Here is a 22,036-nt window from a genome sequence, read left to right as displayed (position 1 = left end):
GTATAGTTTTAGAATATGATATAATATAAGTATAATATAGGTATAATATAATATTAGTATAATATAGTATAGTATAATATAGTATAATATAGTATTATATATATATATATATAATGTATGATATATAATATAATATAATATAATATAATATAATATAATATAATATAATATAATATAATATAATATAATATAATATAATATAATATAATATAATTATCAGCCTTCTGAGAACTTGGAGTCAATTCTCATCTCTCACCTCATCCTGGGGACCCTCACAAACACCACAACCATTGGTGACCCCGAGTGAGTGACACCACCACTGATATGTAAGCTTGGAAAATCCTTTCTGGGCATGGTGCTGTCGCCAAATCCATGCTGACAAATGGACACAGGAGCTCTGGCAGGGTGGGAGCTGTGCTCTGGGAAGGGCAAGGGCAGGGCCATGACTTCCACTGGCCAAGCTCGGATGGGTTTCCGTCCTTCTTTCCTTGCTGGTGCCCAGGGGTCATTCCCATTGGGCTGATCCCACAGCAGAGCTGAGATTTTTCTGACTCCAGCATTTCTTTTTTTTAATAGGATTGGTCCAACAGTGATTTAATGATCTTTTTCTAAAGTTTAGGGTGTTTTTGGCTTGGTTTCAGGCATTCAGTATTTCAGAACTAATTGTCAAATGAAACATTGAGTTCACAGCAAAACATTTGATGTTCTATTATTTTCCTTAGTGCTTTCAACAACCAAAAAAAAAAGACTTAATCTCAATGCTGTGCACTGTGCCTTTGGTACTGCTGTGGCTGGACAAGTGTACATGGCAATACATTTCTCCATGTTTGTGTTCTTTTTTAACACCGATTTCACAGTCAGCAGGAAAATAACCCTGACTTCAGCTGTACTCTTACAGCATTAGCATCTTGCAAGGACCTGACCCGAGCAGCTGGAGGTGTCAGGCCACTGCTGCATCTCTGTGCTTCCAGGGCTGCCTGTGAGACCAGGGAAAGGGGCAGCTGTGGGAGGAAAGCTCTGTACCAAGGTGTTCCAACCTCTCCAAGGTGATCTGAGATGAGTTCGGAGCAGAACTGAAACTGAGCTGGAGCTGCTGGAGAGATCCAGAGGAGGCCATGGAGCTGCTCCAAGGGCTGGAGCCCCCCTGCTCTGGATCTGGGCAGAGCTCAGAGCCCCTTCCTGTACCCAAAGGGGCTCCAGGAGAGCTGGAGAGGGACTGGGGACAAGGCATGGAGGGACAGGACACAGGGAATGGCTCCCAGTGGCAGAGGGCAGGGCTGAATGGGATATTGGGAAGGAATTATTTACTGTGAGGACACTGAGGGCCTGGCTGTGGCTGCTCCTGGATCCCTTCAAGTGTCCACGGCCAGGCTGGATGGGCATCTGGGCAAACCTGGGATAGTGGGAGTGTCCCTGCCTAGGGCAAGGGGTGGAACAAAATGTCCTTTAAGGTCCCTTCCAACCCAAGCCCTTGTGTGATCCTATGAACTGGTGGTCCAGCAATGCCCTCACTGATGTTCCTCAGCCTCTCCTGGTGCCATTGGGGTGGTGGCTTTGCCCTGTCCCCAGTGCCCCCAGGCTACTGTGAGCATGGGGAGGTGCTGCTGGTACCTCAGACCTGGTGTGAGCTCTGCCTGGGAAGGGAAACATCATCTCCTGGGACTGAGGGAGCAGAATTAATCACTCCTCAGTAATAGGATTTGTGCTTTTTTTAAGGAGACTAAAATAAGCTATTTCTCATTGCTGTTCCTCTCTGGAAGTTGCTTGTTCATGGGGAAAAAAAAACCAAAAAAACAAAACCAGAACAACAAAAACAAACCAAACAAAATCAACGATGCTTTTTGGATAGCAAATGATTAGTGGGACAAAGCCAGTTTTGGGGAAACTGAGGGCAGCATTGCAGCAGCTCAGCACCCACCATCAGTTCTAGGTCTTTCTTGCTACCTCAGAGCTTGGGCATTCCTGCCTGGCTCCCTGAAACCCAAAATGCACACAAACCAATTACCATCCCCAGCCCCCAGAGAGTGTGTGTGAGGATCTGCTATCTCAATTGTTCCCTGGGAAAGAAACAAAGCCAGCCTTGTACCCGAGCTCCCTGAGGACTTGGGGAGATGTGTGGCTCAGTCGTGATTGCATTTCTGCGTCTGCCAGGCGATATTAAAAACATCTCACAAACCCTTCTGGGCTGAGGCACCACCGAGCTCGGGGTGCTGAGCATCACTGCTGGAGTTGTTGTTTTTAATTTTGCTTTGGCTCCAGCATCATCTGGTCCTGCCCATGAGGCTGGCTGACCCAAGGGAGTAATTTCCTGGAGTGTGGGGTGTCACTCACTCAGGGTCACCAAAGGTGGAATTTGCAGGCAACCCCAACAAGGGAAGAGATGAGAGTCTTGAGTCCATGTTTCAGAAGGCTGATTTATTATTTTGTGATATATATTATATTAAAAGAAAATTATATACTAGAACTATACCAAAGAAAGATAAAGGAGACATCAGAAGGCTAGAAAAGAATGAATAATAAAATCTTGTGACTGACCAGAGTCCTGACACAGCTGGACTGGGATTGATCATTAATTAAAAACAATTCACATGGAACCAATCAACGATGCACCTGTTGGGAAGCAACCTCCAGACCACAATCAAAGCACTCAGATAATTATTGTTTACATTTCTTTTCTGAGGCTACTCAGGAGAGAAATCCTGGTCAAGGGATTTTTCAGAAAATATCATGGTGACACATTAACCCCTTGTCCTTGGCTTGACACAGCTGGACTGCGATTGGTCATTAATTAAAAACAATTCACATGGAACCAATCAAAGATGCACCTGTTGGTGAGCAACCTCTAGACCACTATCCAAGAAATCACATAATTATTGTTTACATTTTGTTTCTGAGACTTCTCAGCTTTTCAGGAGAAATATCCTGGCAAAGGTATTTTTCAGAAAATATGTCAATGACACTGGAGCTGAGTTCTAAAGCTGGTCAGGAGGAGATGGGGCTGTCCTGTGGCAAAGCTCCAGGCTTCAGTGCTTCCAAATCCTTGGGATGTGTATGGATATATTCTGTATTTTCCGTTCAGAATGGGGCTGTGCTGGTCTGCCTGCATCACAAAGGTTGTGTTTTGCAGTTTACTGGGATTCTTTTTTCAGCTCTCTTTCTGATCAGATGTGACAAAAGCCTCCCAGTGGCACACCACAACCTTCCCAATGAAATGCAAACACACTGGGAAGGTTTTGGCTTGAGCTAAGCCTGCCCTTCTGATGGAAACCCATTAGCTGCTGCTTTTTCTTTCCTCCCTCCTTCCTTCCTTTGCTAGAATAAAGTGGTTTGCATCATTTTTCCCCTTGTTTCAGCCAACAAACATGTTTGTTTCTCCTTAATTACCTGGGTGTCAATGGGGTGCTTCATCACTGTCTTTCCTCAGCTGGTTCCTTTTTGTTTCAATATGCAGTAGATAACCAGAAGCCTCAATTGCAAATCCTGCAAAACCCTCCAGATCTGAAGCTGCAAAATAACCCAGAAATGACCTTGAGATGACTTTCCATGTCCGTGGAAATGAAAATTAACTGGACTCATTTGACTGGCCTGAGGGGAAGAAGGTATTTAAAAAAAATAAATAAATAAACCTGACAAATGAGCCAGGGAAGTTTTGAGTGTCTCAGGTGAACAGGAACATTAGAATATGTATTAGTTATAAATGCTCTAGCTCAGGGTGCCTGAAATTGTTAGAGGGAAATAATCTGTGTGAGGAATGCATGCGAGATGTGCTGAGGAATGTGACCCTGGGAGCTGGGAGGGAGCAGGAGCTGCTGGAGCTGGGGTGAGTTGGCTCCTGCTCAGCTCTGCTGGCTGCATGAAGATTCATTTCAGTGCTGCTGGCAGCTCTGCCCGAGCTCGACCCTCACTTCATTCTGCTGTGTTTTGCACAAACTGAGAGCTGCAGGGTCTGAGCAGAGCGCAGGGATGAGTCCTGTGGGTGAGCCACAGAATGGCTCATTCAGGGTCCTGGGATGGACATCCTGGTGACCATGGAGCAGAGAATGGCTTGGCTTGGAAGGGACCTTAAGGATCATCTCACTCCACCCTGTCTAGGTCACACTTCAGCACGAAATACTGCAGTTGGTCTCTCCTAAGCTGTGTGTCATTTAACTTTCTCCGTGGAAATGCTATCCAAAATAAGTCCTGTACAGGTGAAACTTAATTAGAAAGCCTTGAACATAAATCTCTTTGTGCTCCCCATCCCACCCTGGCCACAGAGACCCCTGAAAGCGAGGAGAGGAGAGGAGAGGAGAGGAGAGGAGAGGAGAGGAGAGGAGAGGAGAGGAGAGGAGAGGAGAGGAGAGGAGAGGAGAGGAGAGGAGAGGAGAGGAGAGGAGAGGAGAGGAGAGGAGAGGAGAGGAGAGGAGAGGAGAGGAGAGGAGAGGAGAGGAGAGGAGAGGAGAGCTCCTTGTGCCACACTTTCTGCTGGAGCGCTTTCTGCCTCTCGTGGAGCTCCTCTGTCAAAATGATACACAGCTTAGGAGAGACAAACTGCAGTATTTCGTGCTGAAGTGTGACCTAGACAGGGTGGAGTGAGATGATCCTTAAGGTCCTTCCAAGCCAAGCCATTCTCTGATTCCATGGCCACCAGACCACCACAGTTCAGACCACATCCCCTGAGCTGTCACACCTCACCTGTGAGGCATGTGGACAAACCAGCTGGTGAACGTGGCATTGGAGGTGACTGGAAGATGTGCACAGGGCTGGTCCTTTGGGATTTCCCAACCTCTGTGCCTTTTTCCCAGGGTGTCTGTGCTGATGTGCTTGGAGTTGCCTGTTGGAAGCTTGTCCCAGTCTGAAGCTGCTGGAGAACAGTCTGCCTTGTGCTCCACGCTGCTCTGTGGAGTCTGGGAAGGTCCAGCCCATTGTTTGGTCTCTCTTTCGTGTTTGCTGATGGACTCTCTTGTCATCTGTGAGCTTGGGAAGCAGAATTATCTTGACAAAAGAGAGAGAGAGATTTAGAGCTCTGTAATCCACGCTTGTCCATCCTAATTATTTCCCTTATCAGCCTTCAGGAGAGTAACTTTACAGTGGTAATTAGTCTCTGCAATCCCACCCTATCTCAATAATTAACACAGAGCTAGAATGGGAGGGGAGAATCTGTTTTGGGCTGAAAAGGTCCTTCTGGGGCGAGAGTGGCACAGATTCCTTAAGCAGCCTGGAGAGGACAGCAGTGGGGATGGCACAGTGTGCTGAGCACCCATGGGATGGTGACAACAAGTGGCAAGGAATGTGTGCCAGAATTATGTTTGTACAGTGTGATTTGGATGTTTTATTAAAGGAAGGGCTTGGCAGGCAGGAGCTGTGGTGTTGGAGCAATGAGCATCTGTGGTTTGTGTGGGCTTCACCTGGAGCTGTGAGCATCCAGCCCTGCGGAAAATGAGCCCATTCATCATCTCCAGTGCTTGAGACACAGCACAAAAAGGGCAGTTTGACCTAATACTGCCCTATAGGAGCTGCAATTACTGCAGTATAATTCATTTCAAATAGATCCAGATATTTCCTTCCCTTAATATCCAGGGTGAAAAAAAGGGCCAGCAGGCAGGATTTGTGAGCCAAGCAGGGGCCAGATCGATTGCCATCCCAGGCAGGGGATGAGCTGGGGATCTTGGGGAGGTGAAGGGCAGCCTTGGAACAAGCAGAGCTCTGGTGTGCACCTCTGGGAGCACAATGCTTTTAATTTCTGGGCTTTAAATAGTATCTTAACCCTGAGTGCAGGTAGCAGTATAGTATGTGATGTGATGGTGAAACTCTTGCAGGAAAAGTTGATCCTCAGCTTTTTCCAAGCAGAGTTCAGTTAATAAAACTCACATCTTTGGGGTAGCATGTTCATTTTGGTTATGGCCTTTTCCAGAAGTGTAGGCACACAGTTTGTGGTGACTGGGGTGGGGCTGGCCCATCCTCATCCCCGATTGGGCACAGCTGTGAGAAACAGGTGAGCAGCATTGACAGCAATGAGCCATGGAGTGCCCAGGTGTGCTGGGCAACCACCAAAGGGAGCAGGGGGCACACAGGTGCAATGAATTAACAGTGAGGGGCACACAGGTGCAGTGCATTAATGGTGAGGGCACACAGGTGCAGTGCATGAACAGTGAGGGGCACACAGGTGCAGTGCATTAACGGTGAGGGCACACAGGTGCAGTGCATGAACAGTGAGGGGCACACAGGTGCAGTGCATTAACGGTGAGGGGCACACAGGTGCAGTGCATTAACGGTGAGGGGCACACAGGTGCAGTGCATTATCGGTGAGGGGCACACAGGTGCAGTGCATTAACAGTGAGGGGCACACAGGTGCAGTGCATTAACAGTGAGGGCACACAGGTGCAGTGCATTAACAGTGAGGGGCACACAGGTGCAGTGCATTAACAGTGAGGGGATGAAAGGTTGGGCTGAAGGACAAGAAGGGCAGTTATTGCAGCCTTCTGAAGTGGTGTGGCTCTGTATGGGCAGATAGCTGAAGCCTTCTGATGAGGTAAGGTGTTACTGGGTATGGGTACAAGCTTTCTGAAATTCTGTGGTGACAATCTGTGTATTGTGGTTATCTCAACTGTGGCATGTGCTGTCGCACAGAAGGAGACCACTGAAGAAATTTATAAAAGATGATAAAGTGGAAACTCCCCCATTCTCATCAATTCTGCTACATGTTTCTGGAGCAGGAAGCCCAGAAACCATGGAGTTATTTTGGACACTCAATGCTGCCTCAACTGGAAGATCTGGCTATGTGTGTTGAATTTGGTGCTTCTTTGAAGCTGTTTAAGATTCAGTTTAGTGTTGTTATGTATTTCTTGGAATGCAGCCATTAGCCAGCAAGGTGGGTTTGGGAGCAGGGTGTGGTTTGCATGCTGCTCCCATGCTGGGATGAAGGCAGCTGGAGGCGCTGAGGGGCTTGCAAGTAAATGTACACAAAGGGATGGGTGGAACTGACATATTTTTCCAAGCTGTTCCTTTAATTTTCAGCCATCTATCTAACCTGGGAAACATACATCTTGGTTTTTATTGCAAGCCCCAGAGGCCCATGCTAACAGGTTGTTTTAGAGCTGCCAGTAATAGTGTCTGTGAAATTGTCTGGAGGCTGCATTCTGTCACCACCTTCTCAGGATCCCCGTCCTCACTTTTTCCATCCCTACCCCCAGTCTGTTTCCTTGTGCTGAAACTCCAAGGAAGACCTGATTTATCCAGCTCAGGCAGTTCAGGTTACCCACCAGGCATGGCCAGGAGGGTCTCAAATCCTGGGTTTTCAATTGTGGTTATGAACAGGGTGTGAGGAGTTTCCCTCCCCTCCCTGTGGCAGGTGTATTCCCCTTGGCATCCTCCGAGATGAATTTGATCCCCATTGTGCCAGGCAGGTGATGGATCAGGCTCTGATGGATGGGCAGGGACACTGAGGAGCTGGGTGAGGATCCCCTTGGACGTGGCCCTTGGCTCCCTGTGCTGAGGGCACAGCCCCTCTGCCACCTGCATTGCCCTTCCATCATCATCATCATCATCCTAAACTGCAGAGACACCTCCATTCAATAATTCATAACCTCACAGAGCCTTGGTAATAAAGGAGGGGGATAAAAAACACCCTGTGGGTTTTCCTCAATCCAGGCTGAAGGTGCAGGGGCAGAAGTGGTGGAGGCTGTTGGGATTTTTGGGCAATGTTTGATGGATACAAACCCTTCCCTGCAGACCTTCAGCATGGTGGGATGTGGGGCAGGGAAGGGTCTGTGAAGGTGTGGATGTCATGCTGGGTGGGGAAGGCTTTGCAAGAAACCTGTGCAAGGGCCAGAGAGAAAGCTCCAGCTAAGATTTCACTTTTTTGTTTGGTTTGGAGTGTATCTAAATGATTCTCTTGCTCAAGTCTGGCTTTCAAAGGGGATTCGATCATTCAGAAACCAGGATGTTTCTGAAAGCCAGCAAAACTGGCTCCTAATGAATTTTGTAATGGGTTTTGAACTGTTTTCTTGTCCTTCACGTAACTTATGAAATGACTGTGTAAGTTAATTCTGCTTCCTTTGGCTCTAAGGTGAGTTGTGGGTTTATGTCCTATCCCTACTCAGGCTCATTCTCACTCTTGCACAGACTGTTCTGGAATCCAAGTAGAGAGTGCTGTGCAGTTTGATTGTTTAGAAGTCACTGGAGTATCTCATGTTCGCTATTTTAACAATTGGAGAGAGGCTTTTATTTTCTCCAGAATCATAAACACAATCTTCAGTGTGTTTTTTGGAAACAATAAAGCTAAACTCTAATAACCACACATTTTCCTTGCTTTATGTGCACACATCCTTGGGGAGCAGGGCCTCAAGGACTCTGCTTTTAGTGGGGTTTTAACTTGCTCAGGTTGGAAAGTGCTGGAGAGCTGGATTATAAATTTGCTTTGGTACCTAAAGAATTTTTTTGCCTTTAAAAATGCTCAAGGTGAGCAAAAAAGGCACCTCTGGAAGAAAAAGCCAGTGACATTACATGAAGAAATTAGCACCAGCAACTGAAAATCAGGCTTAATTTAAATGTCATATCTTGCAAACTCCTCTGTATGAGGACTAATTAGCTCTCCTCCATCTCTTTCCCATCCTGTGAATAATATTGTTTTCTTTAAGACAAGATCAGAGGCTCTCAGAGGCAATTTATAAAGGAGGATGCTCTGCTACAGACAGAAAACCACAGCAGGGAGATGAAGGGACACAGTTCCTAAAGTATTTAGCCACCTAATGGCTTTTTATTTTTTTGAGTGCAGAAGTAGGTTAGGGCCTGAGCTCCATCTGTGGTAGTGATTTTTTTTTGATGGAGAACTCACTTAATAAGGTAGTTTTCATCCAGAAGTGTTGAGAAATTCAAAATGCCATGAGATGCTCCAGTTTTGAAGAACTTTTTTGGGGGGGGTGAGGGGACAAAATCACATCTGCTCATTGTGACAGGGATGGGCATTGTACAGCATCTCTAGGATGCACTTGTAGAATCACAGAATTATAGAATGCTTTGGAAGGAACTTAAAACTCATCTAATTCTATCCCTGCCATGGCAAGGACACCTCCCACTGTCCCAGGCTGCTCCCAGCCCTGCCCAGCCTGGCCTTGGGCGCTGCCAGGGATCCAGGGGCAGCCACAGCTGCTCTGGGCACCCTGTGCCAGGGCCTGCCCACCCTCAACAACAAAGAATTCCTAATATTTAGTCTAAATCTAAACTTATGGCTAAATCCTTGTGACCATCACGTGCCAGGAGCAGGAACCTCAGCATGTGGGACATCAAGAGGGACAATCACATCTATAGATCCTAAACACTCAGCACCAAAGGGCTGAAGGAAGGGGGACCTGTACACAAAGGGCACAAATGACTTGTGGGGTGGAAAGAGAAGGGGATGGAAAATGTGTAAATGCAGGCAAGTTTTGCCCCTTTTTGGGCAGGGAGAGCTCTGATGCAGCAAAGATGGACAGGCTGTGGGCTCTGCTCACTGTCCCAGGCAGCAGGAGTTAATTACCAGGGCTCTGTCACAGCAGGGACATTTGCCACCTCCTTGTCTTTTCAAGCTAACGCGGAGTTTCCACGTCCCAAGCCCTTTGATGCTTGTCTGAGAGCATCAGGGCTCTCTGCTTTCCCTAAAGGAGCTCTCCGTGGAAGAGTGATAAATGTGCTTAATTTTTGCAGAGCTTGTAGCCTGGTTTTATCCCAGGATCCGTCTCTGGGGGTTTTATTAGCTGATGGTGTCTGTAGGAAAAAGTCAAAGCGAGCAGACAGGAACAGCCCTGGAATTGATGTCGGAAGCAGGAGCGTGGTTTGGAGATAATGCTTCTCATTCTTGCCATGCTATGTGCTGAGTTTGGGCAGTGCATTTCCAGTTCTGCTGGAGTTTTACAGCCTGGCAAAATTCCCTCCCAAACATAGTAATGCTAATTAGTCCAATCACTCCAATCAATCAGCATTCCTGTACAATAAGAGCAACAATATCCAGCAAAAATCCATTGGAATATTGAAATAAGAGAAATCAAACCAAAATTCCAGGATGACAGACCTGTCCCAGGGCTGTTCCAAAAATTGAATTAATTGATGATTTTCTCTCATCACACACCTAACTTCAAACAAAGCCCCCCTACTTCACTGTCACTTGGTTTTGATGCTCTTCTCTCTGCACAAGAACAATCTGCACCAAACAGAATTTTGGGGGCTTAAATGACACTCCTTGACCATAGAGCATATTAAATTTCCAAGGCATCAGAGACACCTGATGTTAAAATGAGAGACTTACTCCAAGACATGCTAAAGGACAGAGTCTGCCATCCCTGCCATACCTGGAACACTAGCACACCCATGTGTGAAACTGCCAGGTTGATTTTGGTGCCCTCATGGTCGGAGGCAAGGTGGAATCTGATGCCAGTCATCTCCAGTTTCTTGGCAATTTCAAGCACTTGAAAGTCAGATTCAGCTTGACCCCTAAAATGAGGAAGAAAAATAAAATTTTGACAACAATCAGATTCCACAACGATGCCAACACATTTAAATCTGAACTCTGGCACTAAATGAGAATTTTCTCTCATCTAGTTGGGTCGTTTCACTCCATGTCATGTGTCACACTCAAAGGTGTGTAATGACACAGCTGATGGCCAATGTCAAGTGCATCCCAAGACAGATGCTGAGAGAGATATTAATCGGCTCAGAGCTTTTGCCAGTTGAGAAACTAGAAGGTTGAACAGCATGGGGCAGGGTGTGAGCGGGGATGGGTGCCTGGAGCATGGGGACTGGTGACAAACATCCTTGTTTCTGTATGTGGCTCTGATGAACCTGGCACAGAGGGGGCTCAGCCAGGTGTGCCCAGGCTCCAGGTGTCAGGAGGGGCTCAGGAGAGCGGGTGTGGGGAGATGATCACCTTTCCTTTGAGTCTGGCAGAGAGACAATTTGCAAACATGTGTTGATGTGTTCCTGGAGGAAGCCAGGCACTAAATCATCACCTTGCATCCTGCATGCAGATTCGTCCAGGGAACCTATTTAATTAGGGGATAAATTTAGAAATCAATTATTTGCAGAAACAGTTTCTTTCCCTCTAATGAGGCTGCAGGATTCATCCCCCTCTGCCACTTTCCCATGACCTTTTGTGTATGCAGATCAAGGGGAACAGTGCTCTGTGTCTCTTTTGTCTCAGTGTGGGTGCCCCTTTTTGGGCAGCTCCTGTGCAGCTTTCACTGAGGCTCTTGTTAGGACAGCAAACGAGACCATGCTGCTGTTGGATCTAATGGTGGGGGAACCAGATAATGACATGGATTAGCCTTTCCTGCTGGGGAAGCTGCAGGAAAAAGGCTGGAATGGGGTGGCAGGGTGGTGTCTGTGTGTGCTGTCTGCTTCAGGCTTTGGTCTCTCTCACTTTGTTGCTTCCAATCTCTGACAAATTGCTCAGCTTCTCTTATGCCTTACCCGCTTTTAAATGGGGAAAAATTGTTTTGCTCCCAGGCTCTGAGAAGTTTAATAAATTTGGTTGCTTTTATTATTTTGGGTTTTAATGTCGCCTCATCTTATGATGCCACTTTCTGAGCCCTGCAGTGACTTTGCTGTGCTCTTACAGCAGCTTTGAGCCCAGTTCACTGCAGTGGGAGCCAGGCCAGAGAGAGGTGAGAAATTTCACAGCTCATCCCAGCAAACCTTTTTGCTTCTGGCAGCCTGGGGGTTTGCAGCCTGCAAGGGCAGCCCTTGGCTCCAGGGCTGAGGCTGCCCAGGTGATTTGTCCTGCTCAGAGGGACATGGCATCTTTAGGAGCAGCATCCCATCTGGGATGGCATCTTCAGGAGCAGCAGTCTGCTCTCCCTTAGCCCTTGCTGGGCTTCTCTCCTGCAGAGCTCTGGTGGTGCTTGGCCAGTGGGAGGATGGCACAGTGCCCTGGGACACCCTGGGCCATTCCTGTCACAGTGCCCTGGGCTGGGACACCCTGGGCCATTCCTGTCACAGTGCCCTGGGACACCCTGGGCTGTCACAGACATTTCTTCACAGAAATCCTTTCTTTCGGATTTCTGTGTCTTCTGGAGGCCAGAGGCCTCAGAAGACAAGGTAAACAATTATTATCAGATGCTGTGGAATGCAACAGGAGTTTCCTGATTGGCTCATTTTCTATGTTTATAATTAAGGGCCAATCACAAAGTGCAAGCCAGGGGACTGAGTCCTTGGCCACAGCTTTGTTGTAGATTCTTTTCTATCAATTCTTAGCTAGCCTAGCTGCTCTGCAAACCTCTCTCTATATTCTATTTAGTATAGTCTTAATGTATTATATATAATATCTTAATAAATCAAGCCTTCTGATTCAAGAAACAAGATTCACTGTCTCTCTCTCACCAGCTGCGACCCACTCAGGCGCGGTAATACTGGGCCATTCCTGTCACTGTGTCCTGGGACACCCTGGGCCATTCCTGTCACTGTGTCCTGGGACACTCTGGGCCATTCCTGTCACAGTGCCCTGGGTCCTTGCTGGGGTGGATAAACATGCAAGGTTGCTCCTGGGTTAAGGTGTTACAGTCTTAGAGAGAAATGAATTTTCTGTGAGGCTGCAAGAACTCATTTGTGTAGGTAAGAGCTGGATTTGGGGGGTTTGTTGAGCAGTCCAGACAAAACTGGCTGCTTGAGTGGTACCTTGGATAGCTGGCAAGGCTCTAGGGGCTTTTCAGGCAGTTCTGGAGTAGGGGTAAGATTCTTAATCCTTTAGTAACCACTGTGGATGTCTGCCTTGACAGCAGAGAAAGGACCCTGTGAGTGAAGGGGCAGCAGCAACTGATCATTCCTGGTAACTGATATTTTTTGCCCTTTTGGGCAAGGGAATACCCAGAATTTTCAGCCTGTTTGGCTTTGGATGCACCCACCTGGTGCTCCAGGTGACACAGAGGCAGAAGATCCCAAGCAATGCACTGTAGCTGCTTTTTCTTCTCTCCTGAAAATACCCAACCAGCTCCTTCTCCTTGGAGAAGGGCATCCATCTCTCAGCATGTGGAGCTGTCTTAGTGTTTGTAGAAGGCAACCAGACCTCCTCTCTCCTGTTTTCTCCTCCTCCTCTGCCTGTTCCACCTCCCCTTTGGGAGGGCAGGTCCGTGGAGGAACCATTGTTGAAAAATTACTTCACAGTCTGAGCAGAGCCCTGAGCTATCAAACTGCCTTATCATTTTAAGAGGTCTGCTTCCCAAAGAGAGGTTTAAAAATGCAAAGGACTTATAAAGCTCTTGGCTGGCTCTAATGGAGCTTGGAGCAGTGCTCACCCCTCGGGGCTGGTGCTGTAAAGCAAATGCACCTCCCTGCTTTGTCCTGGAGCCTGCCTGGCTGTGCCACGCTCTTCAAATCACCTGAATGTGTCACGCTGCCCTTCTGCTCCTGTCACAGCTTGCAGGGAAGACAAGCACATTCCCTCTCTGTCCCTTTGTGACAGGTCTGCTCTGCCCTGATGCCCACCCTGCTGTACTGGGCTGCCCTTGCCCTGCTCCTGCAGAAACTCACAGACAAAGGGAAAGTTGTTGTTGCTGCTGTCACCTGCACATAGTGGGGGGCTTTCCAAACGTTTTCCCTTTGCACAAGCCTTATCTGGTGCCATCCTGACACCGCCCTGCTGCCATGGTGGCTGTGCTTGAGGAAAAGGCATCCCCAGCCCAGCCCTCCCAGTGCCCAGGGAAGGGAAGCAGCAGCAATGCAGGCAGGTGGGGCTGACTGGGCTCCTTCCCTCTCCTTCTGTGGACTACAACCCATCTGGCCCTGTTTCCATGTGCCAGCATTTCCTGTGTGTGGTGTTTGTGAGGGCCCCCAGGTCCCCATGGCACCAAGTGCCACATCCAGGGAAGGTGACTCCATCACCTCCCTGGGCAGGTCATGCCAGTGCCCAATCACACCACAGAGGGGCTGTGGCTGAGCACCCCTGGTTTCTCCTCTCTCTGAAAAAGCCTCACTCAGGTGTGCTTCTTAGGATGACAGAAGAGATGAGGATCTGACTCCATGTTTCAGAAGACTTGATTTATTATTTTATGATGTATATATCTTAAAACTATACTAAAAGAATAGAAGAAAGGATTTCATCAGAAGGCTAGCTAAGAATAGAAAAAGAAAGAATGAGAACAAAGGTTTGTGGCTCAGACTCTCTGTCTGAGCCAGCTGACTATGATTGGCCATTAATTAGAAACAACCACATGAGACCAATCCCAGATGCACCTGTTGCATTCCACAGCAGCAGATAATCATTGTTTACATTTTGTTCCCGAGGCCTCCCAGCTTCTCAGGAGGAAAAATCCTAAGGAAAAGATTTTCCATGAAAGATGCCTGTGACACTCCCCCTTGCTCTGCCATACCTGGTGCTTCTCATTCCAATGGAGATGTCTCACCCATGTGCCAGCAATTCCTGCAGGATCAGATCCCAGCACTGGCCAGGGGGAGCCTCTGCTGACAGGTGAAGATGGAATTGAATGGAAGGGAATTGAAAGTCAAAGAGCCTTGTAATAATTTCAGAGTGCCTGAGGCACCACATGGAAGCCCTGGCATTATAAATAAGGGTAATGTGCTGGAGCCTGAATTGCAATCAGAGCCGCTGCAGGAGCACACAGTGTGCTGAGCTTCTCTGGGGTTTGTGGAATCAGACTGAGATCTGTGGGTAGCTCAGGCAAATCAATATCTGCTCCCTGATGTGTCCAGGGACCCTAACGCCAGGATTAGAAAGGCCAAAGGGATGTGGGGATAGTCCAGAAGGCTCCAGAGCTAAGACCAAGAGAGCTGAGTTGGAGCAGCCCAGCCCTCTGGTTGTCTGAAGAGTTTCCAGGGGCTGGGGCTGACTCTGTGCTCCCTGCTCACCTCACTCTTCTCCTGGATGATGCAGACTGCAAGCTCTCCATCCAAACCAAGGAGATTTTCTTGTTTTTTGGGTTCCTGTTGAGCTTGGGATCTGCCCTCACCATCAGTCCCATTGCTCTGGTGGTCATGACCCCTTTGGTGGCAGCTCAGTTCCTCCCACATCTCTGTGATTTCCAGGTGACTGATCCCAGGAGCCTGCCTGAACCTGGCTGCTTGTTCTTGTCCTTCCAGCAGAGCCTGGAAACAGCCAAACCCCCTTTACTGCAAATCCTGTTTTGCCTAAACAGCCAAACCCCCTTTACTGCAAATCTCATTTGGCCTAAACAGCCAAACTCCCTTTCTGCAAATCCTGTTTTGCCTAAACAGCCAAACTCCCTTTACTGCAAATCCCATTTGGATTATCCAAGGTCAGGCATGTGATGCTGCTGGCAGTGAGATGCAGAGTGCTCCAGCCTGCACTTGGTGCCATCAGGACCCCCTTGGACCACCCCAGACTAGGCTGGCTCCATCCCTCCTCCATCCAGCATCCTGCCTTGGATTTGGCACTGCTGGGATCACAACTGGACTCAATGATCTCAGAGATATTTTCTAACTCAAACCATTCCGTGATTCTGTGTCCATGCAGACCTGCACACCAGCAGAGCCACCCCTGAAATGCCCTGCAGGTGCAGCAGCACTCTGCTCTCACAGACAGGGGCTTTGAAGGGAGATGATCAGAGTTAGGTTGTCATCCCTTTTTTGTTGCCTCTTTCTTAAATTTCTGAGCTTCTCTATTACTTTTTATGATGTGCAGCTGTGCTTGTGTGCTGCCCCAGGGAGCTGTGTGAGGGGAGAGCAGGGGAGGAGGTGTGCAAGGGAAGGAACAGGAGCGGAGGGGAAGGGAGGAAGAAGAAAACCTGAGCTAATGATTCGGATAAAAAACTCCACCACATTGCCACCAAAAGACCCAAACTCTTACAACTCTTAGGGCCTGTTTGACTGCAGAATAGCCCCCCTGGGAGCATGGGGGAAGCCCCATTTCTAGAGTAATTTTGGAGCTTGTCTGCAGCGAGTGTGATAATCTATTCCGCAGGGAGCAATCCTGCGCTGGCAAGGGCACTGGGGAGAGCTCTCTGTTTATGACTTTCTGCATAAATTTGCTTTATTAGCATAAGTGGTAGCTAGCACACTGAAGAATCTCTAAACTAACACTTTATCTGAGGTTGGTGCCTCTGGAGAACGTCAAACCAGGAGAGCCCCTGGAGTAACAGCAGATGGAAAGGGGTGGCAGGCAGGATTTGGGGTGTGGAAGAAGAGGGCACAAGCTGGAATTGTGTCTCTCTAAAAGGAAATAGAATCACTGAGTACATCTCCAGCTTTTCCTTTGCCAGGTTAGGATGCTGAGTTGTGCAGGTGGGATGAGGAAGCTTGGCTGCAGCTCCTGCTGGGATGGAGCAGGTGGGGAGGAAAAAAGGCTTTAGGAGCCTGGATCTGTGCACTGGAAATTACTCACTGGCTGCTCACCCATCTCCCCAAGCAGCTGGTGCTGACAGGAAAGTGCCCAGCAGGTCTGAGCCAGGAGGAGGCACCAGGAGGGTTTGGATATCTGGGGGTGGGGAACCTTGTGGGGATGAACTGCTCTAAGCAAAAGGGCTTATTTTAATAATGGCCTTCAAGGAAGAAATAAAAATACAATAATCATGGTAGATTAGCAAGAACAAGCCAAATAAATACAACACAGGCTTTGTAAAACACCATGGCAGATAAGGCAGGGCTGCAAACTCCCCAGAAGTGGTGGATGTTGAGGCACTGCATTAGGCTGGGGAGAGCTGGTGAATTTTCCAAGCCTGCCAGGCTGCCCTGGAGAAGGCAGAGGTGAAAAGGCTGTCCCTGGCTTCAGTGAAAGGGGGAGAGGAGTGAGAAGATGGTGGAGATGGAGATGGAGCCTGAAGGCGTGGAGTAACAATCCTGCAACTTTAATATCGGCTGTTTCATTTTGTATTCATCACGCCAGCATAATCTGCTTTTATGGGAATCCTCCTGGTTCCCAACCAAATGCATTTAGGCCCCTTTGCTTTTAAGTTTGATTGTAATACAAGTTGAAGATTTCAATGAAATGTTTATATGAAAGGGTTGGAGCAGCAGCAAAGGGAAAAAGGGGGATTAGAGAGTTGGTTGGGAGGGATCTTGCTGCGGTCACTGCTGTCCCCTGCCTTGTCCTGGGTGGGTGACCTGATGATGGGCACAAGCCCAGGTCAGGGGCTGAGCCCTGGGAAGAGTTTTGTTTGGATTGTTTGCTTGATTTCCAAGGAAAATGTTAAAGACTGTAGAAGCTGTGTAAGGCACAGAGCTTGAGGAAGAGCAGAAAAGGCAGAAATGCTCTGTGTGCCTTTTCCTGACTTTCAGACCATCCTCAGGTGGCACCAAACCTGGTGGGAGCTCCCCATGGGCTCAGCTGAGCTGTGTGGTGGGAGATGAGGCAGTTGTGAAGGTTTGGGGAGGCACCTGGGTTCAGGAATGTGCTCTCTGTTGATGGAGCGACAAAATTATTTTTTGGTCTCTTTAAAAGGAAAGAAGCCTAGAAGTTTCTCTCTTCAATTAAAAGACAGTTCATAGGACTTGGGGGACTTTACCTCAAACTTAAGGATAGCTAATTGCACAGAAGCCAAAAAGTCTTGCTTGGGCAATTCAGTAGAAAAAGAAGTGAACAAACAAACTAACTGCTTTTGTACAGTGTTTGACTAGAAGCAAGAACGTCTGGCATTTGGCTTGGTTTTTTTTTGTTTTTTTTTTGTTTTTTTTTTTTTTTTTTTTTTTTTGTTGTTTTTTTTTTGTTTTTTTTTTTGTTAAACCTTTATTTTTTTTGTTAAGCCTTTTTTTTTTTTTTGTTTTATTAAGCCTTTTTGTTTCCAACACTGCAACAGAAGTAATTTTGCTGATTTTTACGGCCCCAAGGGTAGCTGAGCTACCTCAGGCCTCCAAGAACTGATTAGACCTGGCTGGAGGGGACAAATAAAACACCTGGTGGGGCTGGGAGGGGAGAGAGACCTGCTGGTGTTGGGGAGAAGAGATTCCTCAGGTCCTATGAGCATGGACGTGGTGCTGATCTGGGGTCTTTGAGCAGAGGAAAGGGAGAACTCTGTCTGTCTGCTGTGGAAAAGGAGGATCCTCTTTGTTTCTTCATTGTCTGTGAAAAATGCATATATTTTATGATTGGCTTTTTGCAAATATTAAAATGAATATTATATGTGCTGTGTTAGAAAGTGATGCTGTATTAATTCTCTTAAGTAGAGTGTTAAATATAGAAACTATGCTATGTAGGATACTTTTTTAAAAGAAAGAACTTGCAGTGAGATAGCAGCCACAGGACACCTAAATCTTTCAGAGAAAAAGAATTTATTGCCCTCTTAACAGAAGAAACGCATTTCTTCCTTCCTCGAAGGCACTGTTAGGATTCAGAGGAAGAAGCTGACACTGACCAGACAGAATCCTGTGTTTGAATGGAATTTATGCATCATGTATGAGGTGTATGAATATGCAACAGGCTGTTGCTTTTAAGGGTTAATCCTCTGTTAACATGGGTCCATTTTTGGGTCCTTTTTCAGGCTCGTGCTGCCCAGAAAAAGATACCCGAACGTCCGTAACTCTTTGTTTCTATTGTCTCATATTGTCCTAATTCAAATGGTCCAAATTATTAATATTCTAATTGTATTACTATTTTTATAACCATTTTATTACTATTAAACTAAAATTTTGAAAACAAGTGATTGGCGTTTCTCACATTGTCTCCTCTGCTGAGCACAGTGAGCAGGTAGGAAGGGGGCATGGCAGATGTTTGATGATGTGTTTGGCTGTTTCACTTGGTGCTTTACCCACAAAGGGCTGTTTGAGCCCCATTTGATAGCTCCCCATCCACTAGATACTGAGATTTTTTAACAGCCACAGACCACAAGTGCTTTTCCATTGCTGCACATTTAAAACTTTAACTGTATCTCATTCAGTTTTGGTGCAGGAATGCCTTTAATTTGTTCCAAAAGCTTTTGAAAGCTCTGATAGCAGGCAATCTTGCTGCAGACTATTACATTCTGGCTGATGGACGGGTTTTCACTGCTGTAACTACAGCAGATAGTGGAGTGACAATGTGTGTCCAGTGAAACACAGGCAGAGCAATATCAGTGTCAGGTATATGAGGCCAAAAAACTTCCTTGTGTTTGGGGATTGAGGGATTCTGCAGCTACAGGGCTTGAAAATGCTTTTTTAAAAAATTATTTTTATTGTGAGCGGTGAATCTGATTGAAGGTTTGTGGTGCCCTGGGGGTGCTGGGGTAGTAACCAGGTGCCCTGAAATGAAAGTTTAAGCACACAAGTGTTTATAAGTGTGTGGGAATGGGTACCAGGCTTGGCAAGTCCGTGTTTGTCACAAATTTCCTGGCTGCTGGGCTTGCTTAAAATTGTGAAATGAATGTTAAATTGAAGTTTCTACTTTTGGAAGAGACCTTTTGAAAATGAAACAGGCTTATCTTCAGTCTAGGCTAAAATCCAAAAAATTGCCTATATTTCAGAACTCCTGAGAAATGTTCTCTGTGATCCTTTTAAACATCCCATGCAAAAAAAATGTGTGCGTAAGGGAAAAAACTTGGAGGAAGGTTGACCCTGGAGGATTTTTCCTTGCTTTCCTAATGGGATGTAGCCTTTGGAGCTGCAGCAGTGGGGTCCTGGTGGCATCCACGTGGGCTGGGTGATAGAACCTCCTTGCTGAGCTCCTTAGGAAAGGTCTGCTGCAGGATATGTCTGTGCTGAGTGTGTAATGCTGCAAATCATCCCCTCCTGGGGGTGACTGTCCCTCTGGATAGAATTAAGATTATGGCTTTGCATAACAGAGTCTTCACTGCTCTCCCATGGCCTGTTTGCCTCTGAGGATGCTCTTGGATTTCTGCTGCAAAGCTGAGTGAGTGCTTCTGCTCCTCAAAGTAGCGTTTGTTTTGATTTTAATTAGACAAGGAGATGCTTTTCAGCACAGACCTTTGAAGTATTGCTGGGAAGATGACTGCAATTAAGCAGCCTTGATATTTCTCTCATTTTGTTCTTATTTTTACTGCTGTAAGGAACCTTCTGCTTGTGCCTTGTTTGGAGGGGACACACAGGATTCCTTCCATGAGGTTCCCAGGTCTAGAAGGAGCTGCAGGGTTACTGTGATTTACAGAGCACAAGCAGCACCCTCTTGGTGCTGATTTGCTGCAGTAAAGAGCATTTTATGTCAGAGGAGAGAAGGGTCATGAGCAGGATGACAGGGATGTGACAGGGAGCTCCTGCATCCCCTCCCAAACATAAGTGTGAGCTCCTGGTGGATCTAGGAGCTGTTTGGTTTTTCTCTGAGTGCTCAGGTGTGCACAGGAGTTGGGAATAAGGAAGGTGCAGTGCTGGGAGGGGGCCAGAGGCAATGAGCAAACCCCTCTGGTGACATTGAGGTGACACAGTGGCTGCACTGTCACCAGTGAGGTGCTGAGCCAGGGATCTGTAGTGATGGGGTGGCCTTGGCCCTGCCCAAGGACCCGTGTGTGATGGGGTCTTCTCCATCAGAGCTCGCTTGACTCTCTTTTGATCCATATTGGGAAGGCAGGAGCTTGCTCCTGGAAAATATATTGATTTCAGGGGTGAGAAAAGCTGTTCCTGAAGGATTGAGACGTTTTTTTGTTGGGCTGGGTGTCGCAGACATCCTTTATGGAAAATCCTTTCCTTAGGATTTTTCCTCCTGAGAAGCTGGGAGGCCTCAGGAACAAAATGTAAACAATGGTTATCTGCTGCTGTGGAATGCAACAGGTGCATCTGGGATTGGTCTCATGTGGTTGTTTGTAATTAATGGCCAATCACAGTCAGCTGGCTTGGACAGAGGTATGATATTTTATGATATATATTTATGTATATGATATATATGATGTATATGATATTTTATGATATGTATGTAATATATATCATAAAATAATAAATCAGCCTTCTGAAACATGGAGTCAGATCCTCATTTCTTCCCTCAACACAGTCACAGGCTGGGTTTTTGTAGAAGTGCAGGTGCCTGCTCTTGCAGCCTGAGTGGTGGCTCACCTCCCAAGTGTCCCTCAGGGGAACAAGTGCTGTCCTCCCCACTGACCCTCTGCAGCTGAGGAGGATGAGGAGGAGAACCTTGTCTCTGTTCTTGTGCCTGAGCTTGTGTTCCTGACTGTCCTGGGGCAGACACACCTGCAGGCAGTGGCTCAGGGGCTGTCAGATAGGCAGGAATTGAATTTGGATCTTCCTCAAAGCTGCTGAAGCTCTGGGCCCAGTGACTAAGAAGACCTGTCTGTCTTCCCATTGCTTATGCTGGGAATGGAAAAACAAACACAAAAAAGATGTGGTGGAAGGAGAAATATTTTGGTTCATTTTGCACTAGTGTTTTTATTCTTTTGGTTTGGATTCAGCTGCCAAACTGCCAAACCCATTCTCTGCAGGGAGCTGTGCTGGGCAGCTGTGGAGCTGTCAGTGCTCCTGGCCCACTCAGGAGCTGCAGCTGAGCCTGGGAGCTGCTGCCTCCACAGCTCTGCAGGTCTGGGGGTGCCTTTTGGGCTCTCCAAACCCCCAATTCAGTGCCCTAGGTCAGGGAAGGCTGGTGGTGTGTGCTGTAAATCAGGACTGGGGGATGTAAAACCACCAGAAGGTGACTGGCAGGTGCAGCTCCAATGTCAATGGATATTTTCAAGCCTGGAGGTTTTTCCCTTGTTGCTGGAGCTGTGAGAGTGTCCCCATTAAATACAGCTGAGCTGGAAGGAGGTTTCCATTGTCAGTGCCAGCAAAGTGTGTTCTGGTGTCTGCACCCTGCCTTGCCTGCCCTCCCTGAGCTATGAAACTCCCTTGGGCTGGGCTGCAGCTCCTTGGGAGCTTTTTCCATCCTGTTTCCTGGGAAAGCCACAGGAGGTTTAGGGCATCCTGTGTGATTTCCTGTTCCTGCCTTCCTATTCTAGAAATCACCAGGCACTCTGAAGCCCCCTGATTTTTATTAACGAAGACAAACACTTCTGTTCATATATAAGAGAAGTAACAGGTAGAGACTAAAATAAAATAGAAGCACTATTTAAAGACTCAAAAGGAAAGGGGGGAAAGACTCAAAAGTCCCAATTTCTTTGATAAAAGAAATTTAGAATAATTAGAAATGACTTAGAATAACACCTTTGGGCATGGTGGGGAAAGCTGACGCAGAGCTGTGTGCTGTGTCCCT

The 22,036-nt window shown here is 47.2% G+C and overlaps 1 protein-coding gene across 1 annotated transcript in view; it reads left to right on the top strand.

Annotated features, from left to right (window-relative positions):
- The window catches only part of ASTN2 (astrotactin 2), a 360,946-nt gene that overhangs the window by 37,898 nt on the left and 301,012 nt on the right, over positions 1-22,036 (top strand). The gene's annotated exons all lie outside the window — the stretch shown is intronic.

This window comes from Melospiza georgiana, chromosome 20 (assembly GCF_028018845.1).
Source record: "Melospiza georgiana isolate bMelGeo1 chromosome 20, bMelGeo1.pri, whole genome shotgun sequence".
Lineage (NCBI taxonomy): Eukaryota > Metazoa > Chordata > Aves > Passeriformes > Passerellidae > Melospiza > Melospiza georgiana.
Note: the sequence above shows the minus strand (reverse complement) of the source record. Positions and strands in the feature narration are given on the sequence as shown.